We start from the raw sequence: 8,313 nt of genomic DNA, 5'->3' as shown, positions 1-8,313 counted from the left end.
ACTTTATGGATGGTAGCTCAGACCTCGGTCTTGACTTTGGTGTTTGAGCTCGTACCTTGACTACGGAGGAGATACTCCATTGTTGGCCTCGACCGGCCTCATGAAGATGCATAAAAAACAGCAACCTCCATTCGGAGAGTTCATGTATCTTCATGATTCTAGAGAGTCCAATTAAGAAAAGAGATCGTGAGGACCGAATCACGCCTCGAATAGAAACAACCGTCGCTAGCTTGATTCACATGCAATAACTGAAAATTGGTTAGTCTCCTAAACGTGCACGGCTCAAATTTCTTCTTTATAAATAGAGAGGTACGAGAATCTCCGAGATAAACTCTTAAAAAAATATTTTCTTTTTTTTTTCTTGATCTAATCTTCTACCTTGAACATCAAAAGATCTTTGCCGGTCCTGTCAGAACTTTTTGTAGATCTCAAGCGGCCCCTAAAGATCGCCATCTCTACCCATCTTCGTCATTTCTGCCGAAGAGAATATCTCTGTCTTTAGGCATGGGATTTGGCTGCAACACCTACGGTGTCATGTAACGACATTGGACACTTAACCTCTATCGATATGAGCGTATGGCATGGCATTTTCCTTTCAAGAAACATCCAATGGACAGTTTAATGATTGCTTGTGCAAGTGAAACCATGCTGCGTATTTATTAATATAGTACGGATATAGAATAATATAAAGGGTTTTGGCATACTTAACTACCAATGAGGTGGCGGAGGATGTCGCCATCCTCCGCAGAAAGGCACCGGAGAGGGGAATTAGATTTGGTGGCGACCACCCAAGCCACAGCTAGCTTCTTCGACCGAACTCGGTTACCAGCATCGAAGGAGAAAACCCAAAATATCTAACACTCATCTGAACCTACCGAGAGCACCAGCCTCTCCGGCAAAATGAACTTGTAAACGGCCACCTTCATATCTTCCGTATATCGACGTTGCTGGTACCATGCCCTTCTTGCTTCCTCGAGCAAGGTCCAGAGAGCTCTTCTTCGTGTAGTTGCCGTGTGCACTAGACGTACCCCATGAGCAGACAATTCTTGCTCCCGGCCCTTGGAAAATTCCTTGGGCTTCAGCTTGCATTCCACGACCAAATCGTGGAATTTTTGGTCGCCAGACAGCCGTTAGATCATCAGCATAGCCACGTAGTCTTGTGCTGATCATATAGCTTGATGCGTTAAGGTTAAGGATATGAGACTAGGATGGCAATTTACTCTGTCCCATCAGAGCCGATTTGATCCTAGTGAGACAGATTTTACTAGATCTATAGCGGCTCCGGGATGGATACAAGCAATAGTAAGGTCCGCCCTGAATCTAATCAAGATATATATAATTTTTTGCAAATCCCCTTTTAAGATAAAAAATAAAAATTGATCTGTATACAAAACAAATAAAATTTTGGTAATTCTATCCATCCTGATTCGTCTAACCAACTCCACCTAATTTGATCCCATCTCACTCCGAGACTCAACCTGTCTCGAGATAAGTATAGGACTAGTGTGGATAATAATCTATTCAACCTAAGTCCGATTCATTGCCATCCGTTAATTTTTTATGTCACATTCTTAATCGAGCAAAGAACTCGTTCACTTCACCATTAAATTATATTCCTTGCAAGAAACATCCAATGGATCGAATAATATAGCAACCTTGCCTCTATTATTCATCACTTAATTAACTTATTTGATGGATAACTATATTGCACGCTTGCATGCAATTGCTTGCCTCTTTACCCTACAATCAACCCATATCTATTCAAAGATTTTTTTTTCAAAAATATTTTTCCTGATAAAAAGAGAAAGAAAGAGGAATGCTCATTTTATAGTTTTAGATTTGAATTTAGAATCCCCCGTAGTTGCTATAGACAAATTAATTAATCCAAATTAAAGTTACCTAGTAGAAGACGGAGCATATTTGAATCAAATTTTCAGTTGAGACAAGCGGGTTCAATTCTTCCTATTTTTGATCTTTAAGCAAGTTAAGGTGTTCTTGTCTAAGGAAACAAATGGCACACCCACATTACTGAAAAAGTGTGGCTTGGGGCAGGTAGGTCAATTGCCCTTTTTTTTTTTTTATGCTTATTGGGATCGGATATGTGCGCGGCTCACCATGAAGTCTAGACTTTGGCGCGTGTTGGGTTAACGTTATGGTTTGACATACTTAAGAGATGTTTGGTGTGGGGTGATGACTTCAAGATCAAAGGTACCGATGAGAGTAGAGAAGATAATATAATTATATTTTATTATAACATGGTAACTCTATGCGGTAGTGATCCCAAGTCACCATTGCCCATCAAATTACCATCCAACCAGGTGATAGAAAATACGTTCTTAAGGGTGGATATCCAAGATCGTACCAGAATAATGATTTTGGACTAAAATTTGAAGATAAAAATATCTCTCTGTTTATTAAAAAAAATTATATATTAATATATCATTAATATATTATATATTACATACATAATATTTATTTATATATTATAATATATTATATTATTAATAATATTATTACTCAATTATATTTTTAATTATAATAGATATATATTATTGTACTTTATTCTATATTATGAAATTATTTAATGCATCACTTCTATTGTCTTATTTCCTAATCAAAATAAATTTTAGTACTAAAATAATAATTATTATAAGAATAAATGAAAACATTAATTCTATAGTAATCATTAATATATTTTTATAGAATTAATAAATATATTTTTATAAAATATGTTAGCAATTAAAATATTGATAATTAAATTAATAATTTATTACAATATATTATTATATAATTTATAATTATAGTTTTATGAAATAAATCAACTATAGTTTAAGCATTATATAGTCACTAAAATATAGCACATCAAATATGATGATCTTAAATTATTAAAAATTAAATTAACCTAGATTAAGGATCTCCAGTTATCCAAGAGCATCAACTGCTACTTTGGCTTCTTGGCATCAATCACTGACCTATCCAAACATCACAAGACTGGCGAATTGGAATTTAGAGTCCTTTGCAACTTCGATGGTAGGTGAGGATGTTTCTTGGTAAAATACATAGTCAAAGGTCAATGAGATTAACATAAAATTTCCCCACCTGAGGGACTTTTGAGGTACAACCTACAAGCTAAATAGTAACGTCATACTAGAGGTTAATGCTCAAGTCATATGCCAGCTTTAATAGTAATATTTACCAATGTCTTTGTTTTTTTGTGTGTATTTACCAATGTCATATACTACCATTGCATACTTGACCCACATGAGTGTATGGCACGGCATTTTTATTCCAAGAAATATCCAATATGGACGGTTTAACAATTCGTCATGCCATTATGTAGCACTCGTTTTTTTTTTTCGGTGAGATAGCACTTGTTTGCCAGAACACCGTCCCATCTCACTCCCTTCACCAGTTAAACCGCGTGAAGATTTTTTTTTTTTTGGTGAACGGGACGACGAATCTTAATTAAGCATTTATAACGTACGCATTGAGTTGGACCATGCGTTCCTTTATTATTTCTTTTTTTTTTTTTCCAACAAAAGAAAGGGAACGCAAACCATGGTCAACCTCAACTCCCGTGCCCTTTTCCACTTTCCGTTTCTTCGTTTAGCGCATGCCCTTTGGGGCATGCATTTCACAAGAAGCACAAGAATGATGGTGTCTATCTAGCACCTTCATCTAACCACCTAGAATCCATCCTCCTACCCACTAAGGGCCTGTTGGAAAAGATAGAAGTAGTCCAAATCCTATAGGGTCAATTGCTACTGCAAATAGATTATTTCATTCTGAACAATGGTTTCAAACAGATGATGAGCTAAAAAATAATCTTTATTAATAGCTGCATAAGTATTCAAGATCTTTCTAATACATAATTAATATAAAATTAGATATATCTTTATACAAAATCTCACATATTTTTTCCATGATCAGCTCCAATGGGTTTATACTATAGTATCCCCAGTTCACATAGACCATGAATTGAGACTGCTTTAATATATCCAAAAGGCTAGCCAAAAAATATTGATTGAATTCTTTAGTTCTATATAAATATCCAAAATCTTCCTAATCTGTGGTCAATATGAGACTAAACACATATCTAGACAAATGCTTAGAGGCATCGAAACATCTCAATACAATCTAACACTTGGTTGTGAATCGAGAAGTTCAATTAATTAACTTGTTCATATGGAAAGCTAATAATTTGAAGCTAATATCGAAATCTACTAGTGCTCGATGAAGGATGTAGCATTATATGGTCTTTGAACTTGTCAGTGGCATCAAACAATCCTACCATGTTGCTTGAGGAGCTAGGTGACCTCATTCTCTAGTTGGACAAAGGAATAGTGTTGTGACCAGAGCTGCTCTGATACCGATTATTGTCGCAGCATCACTTGCTCTGGTACCATCTCTTGAGAAGATTTCTTGTGCGGAATACGGATCTCCCAAGTTCAGGATTAGTTCTCAAGTCCAGGATCGATACGTCGATAATGATGTGGATACAACAAAAAGAAAAAGAAAAAGAATAAAAAATACAATCAAATATGTAGATCAGCCAAAGGCTAACTTCCATAGAGCATGCAAGCTTCACTATAAGAAAAAAAAATTTACAAGAGGAGATTACATCCTAGACCAATTCTTCTCTCTCAACAAGAAGCACTCCTTCACAAAGCACTCTCTCTAGGAGATCTCCTGAAATGATGCTGTCTGCTGTCTGACAGTCTACCTAAAGCTTCCTGCTTCTGCTCTCTCCCGATGTATCTCGATGTTTGTCTGTTGTCGTTGCTACTTCAGGAGCTCTGCCACTATCTACGGCCATGTTTAGGTCTCTGTCGAACCACCTCGCTACCACCAGGCCTCTGTTTGCCCACAGGGCATTTTAAAGGCCTCAAATTGAGTCACACTCAGTAACAGAACTCTAACAAAGCTCAAATCAACCACTGCACTATCCGATCAAGCCAGCACGCTCCTACAGCCATCAGATCGTGCTTCCGCATGATGTTCAGTGCCAAATAGTGCCCAAAAACCCCTATGAACTACGTGAAAATGCCGTGGACCCTTAAGCAATCCACGAAAGGGCCGTAGATCGTGAGAAATGTCTGGGAATTACTGTAGACCGTGCATATGAACTGCATCTGGTCCACGCAGTCATCATGGACCGCACTATCACCGCTGACATGGTGGACCACCATGCGCCGCACGGTCTGGGGTGTGCTTGCGTGCAGGCTATTGGGTTGCACCCAGCTGCAGGCCGTGGCCTACTGCAGGCCTTCTTCATATGGGCTTCTTTCCTATGACTTCTTCTTGCTATGAACCTCGTTGTGGGCTCCTTGTGAGTCAAATTTGAGATGTTTTTCTCAATAATTCTCTATCTTGACTCGATATTTGGTCTCCACAGAAACTTGAGAGCTTTCTGGATGATCTTATCTCACTCCCATGTCCTAGAGCAAACACTGATCATGGATGGACAAATATGAGAGTCGAACCAGATCGCTCAATTCTATTTCTATCATGTGCTGTACTCCGTCTGACCTGAGACCTGCTCGGGGTAGCATCCTGCGGCAATAGGAACTTCATTTTACGACGTCGGCTATCATTCTCTCGAGTCTCACATCTTGTGCCTGATCCACCTGCATCTGGAGCTCCACCTCGCACTGGACTCTCATTGGCTTCAAAAGTTCTGCCTCATGCTGAGCTCCCTGCTAAGAGATAATATCCTCCATACTTTCTTCTCCTCATCACAATTCTACTGTTGCGCAAAATCTTTATGATTCCTCCATCAGCTCTCCATCTGTAGTCAGTCAAATTCAGTCTGCTTAGTGAAATCAAATTTCTTCTGAAATTCGATATATATCAGGCCTCATCCAATTTTCTGACTGTTCCATCATGTACCTTCATACTGACGATCCCGGTATCCTTGATCGTATAGCTTGATCTATCCGATAAATGAACAGTGCCTTCACTGCTCTCCATAGAGTCAAACAGCTCCTCTCTGCAACACACATGATGCTAACATGTAGAATCCATAATCCACTGGTGGGAAGAAGTAGATACCTCCTCTGAAACCATGAGCACACAATTATCGGTCTCATCCGTGTCGCTACCATGGACCGTCGTCGCTATAGCTTTTGTCCGATTCCTGAGCTACGGATAATCTCTAACATAATGTCCTAACTCATCACATCGGTAACATCTGATCTTGCTCAATTTTTTCATGTTAGACTTGGACCACCCAACTCATGATCTCCTGCCGCTCCGTCTTCTGCTACCATCACCTTTAGATACCATCATAGTTGAGTCACCACCTGAACTCGAGGCTCGGTTCTCCTGCCTGAGAACCTCATTCTCAAGTAGTGCAGAAATAATTTTTTCCATCTTGATGGTATTCTTTTCCATAAGAAAAGCAGTCACCAAAGACTCATAAGAGAGAAGAAGCGATAAAAGCAAGACCAATGCCCTAGTCTTCTCTTCAACTTTCTTGCCAACGTTGAGAAGCTTGATTAGAATCTTCTGAAAGTTATTAAAATACTTCTGCATGCTCTGTCCCTCGATCATTCACAGCTGGCAGAACTATTTTCAGAGGAAGAGAGCGTTGGTGAGTGACTTCGCTATGTATATTTTCTCGAGCTTCGACTACATCACCATTGGAGAAGTCTCTTCAAGTACTTGAATCACTACGGCATCCGCTAGGTATAAGTGGATCGTACTCATCGTCTGTATTTGGAGTCGCCTCTAATCCTGCACCTCCATGGTAGTCGATTTTTTCTTGCATATGAGAGCATCAATTAATCCCTATTGGATGAGCATATCCTTGATTCTCATTTGCCACAAGAAGAAATTACTCTTTCCACCAAATCTATTGATCTCCACCTTGATTGAGCTTATCTTCTCCATCTTCTTCGATCTGGATCAACACCACCGCAGTCTGGCACTCTCCTATGATCTGGCTCTATCTTGTAATCTAGCTCTCATACCAATTGTTGTGATCAGAGCTACTCTGATATCGATTGTTATCGTGGTATCACTTGCTCTGGTACCACCTCTTGGGAAGATCTCTCGTGCGGATATGGATCTCTCAAGTTCAGGATCGGTTCCCAAGTTCAGGATCGGTATTCCAGTGACGATGTTGATACAATAGAAAGAAAAAAAAATAAAATAAAAAATACAATCAAATGTGTGGATCAGCTAAAGACTCGCTTCCATGGGGCATGCAAACTTCACTATAAAAAAAAAAATTTTAAGAGAAGATCATATCCTCAATCGTCATACATCAATCTCTCTATCTCAACAAGAAGCACTTCATCATAAAACTCTCCTTCTCTAGGAGATCTGTTGAAATGACTGATATCCGCTACCTGACAGTCTGCCTAAAGCCTCCTGCTTTTACTCTCTATCAGTGCGTCTCGACGTCTATCTGCTACCATTGCTACTTCAAGAGCTCTGCCGCTGCCTGCAGCCACGTTGGATCTCTGCCGAACCACCTGGCTACCATCAGGCCTCTGTCTGCCCATAGAGCCTTTTAAAAGCCTCAAACCGAGTCACACTCGAAAATAGAACTCTAATAGGACTCAAATCAGCCACTGCATCATTAGATCAAGCCAGCACACTCTCGCAACTATCAGATCGCACTTTCGCATGAAGTTCAGCACCAAACAATATCCAAAAACCCTTATGAGCCATGTGAAAATGCCGTGGATCCTTAAGCGGACCATGGAAGGACCGTATACCATGAGAAATGCCTGAAAAATGCTGTAGACCACACATGTGGATTGCATTCGGTCCATGCGGCCGCCATGGACTGCGCCATCACCACTGGTGTGGTGGACCATCGTGCGCCGCACAGTCTAGTTCACACTTGCGCTCGGGCTACGCATGCACACTCACGTGCTGGGCCACGCTCACGCGCTGGGCCTCGCACCCACCTGGGCCGCACATGTTCGCACGGGTCTGCTGGGCCGTGCGGCTGGCTAAGCCGTGCCCAGCTGTGGGCTATGGCCTACTATAGGCTCCTCCTACGGGCCTTCTTCGCATGGGCTTCTTTCTTGTGGCTTCTCCTTGCTGTGGACCTCGCTGTGGGCTCCTTGTGGATCGAATTCGAGATATTTTTCTCAAAAAATAGTATTACTATAGGAGATATTTGATCACCCATTTGACACATTCTTTCCAGGCCTGAAGATTGCTCTTGACTAGACTTGTTCACTGGTTGGATGGCCCACCCAAGCTCATAGCCATTTGGACAGACTTGGATCTTGAGTTTTAAGTTGAGCAAGCCGGTTTGGGTTTGAAATATAAGCCTATATGTTAAATGGGTCAGAT

Source organism: Elaeis guineensis, chromosome 2, assembly GCF_000442705.2.
Source record: "Elaeis guineensis isolate ETL-2024a chromosome 2, EG11, whole genome shotgun sequence".
Taxonomy (NCBI): Eukaryota; Viridiplantae; Streptophyta; class Magnoliopsida; order Arecales; family Arecaceae; genus Elaeis; species Elaeis guineensis.
The sequence above is the reverse complement of the archived record's forward strand: the minus strand, read 5'-3'. Positions refer to the sequence as shown.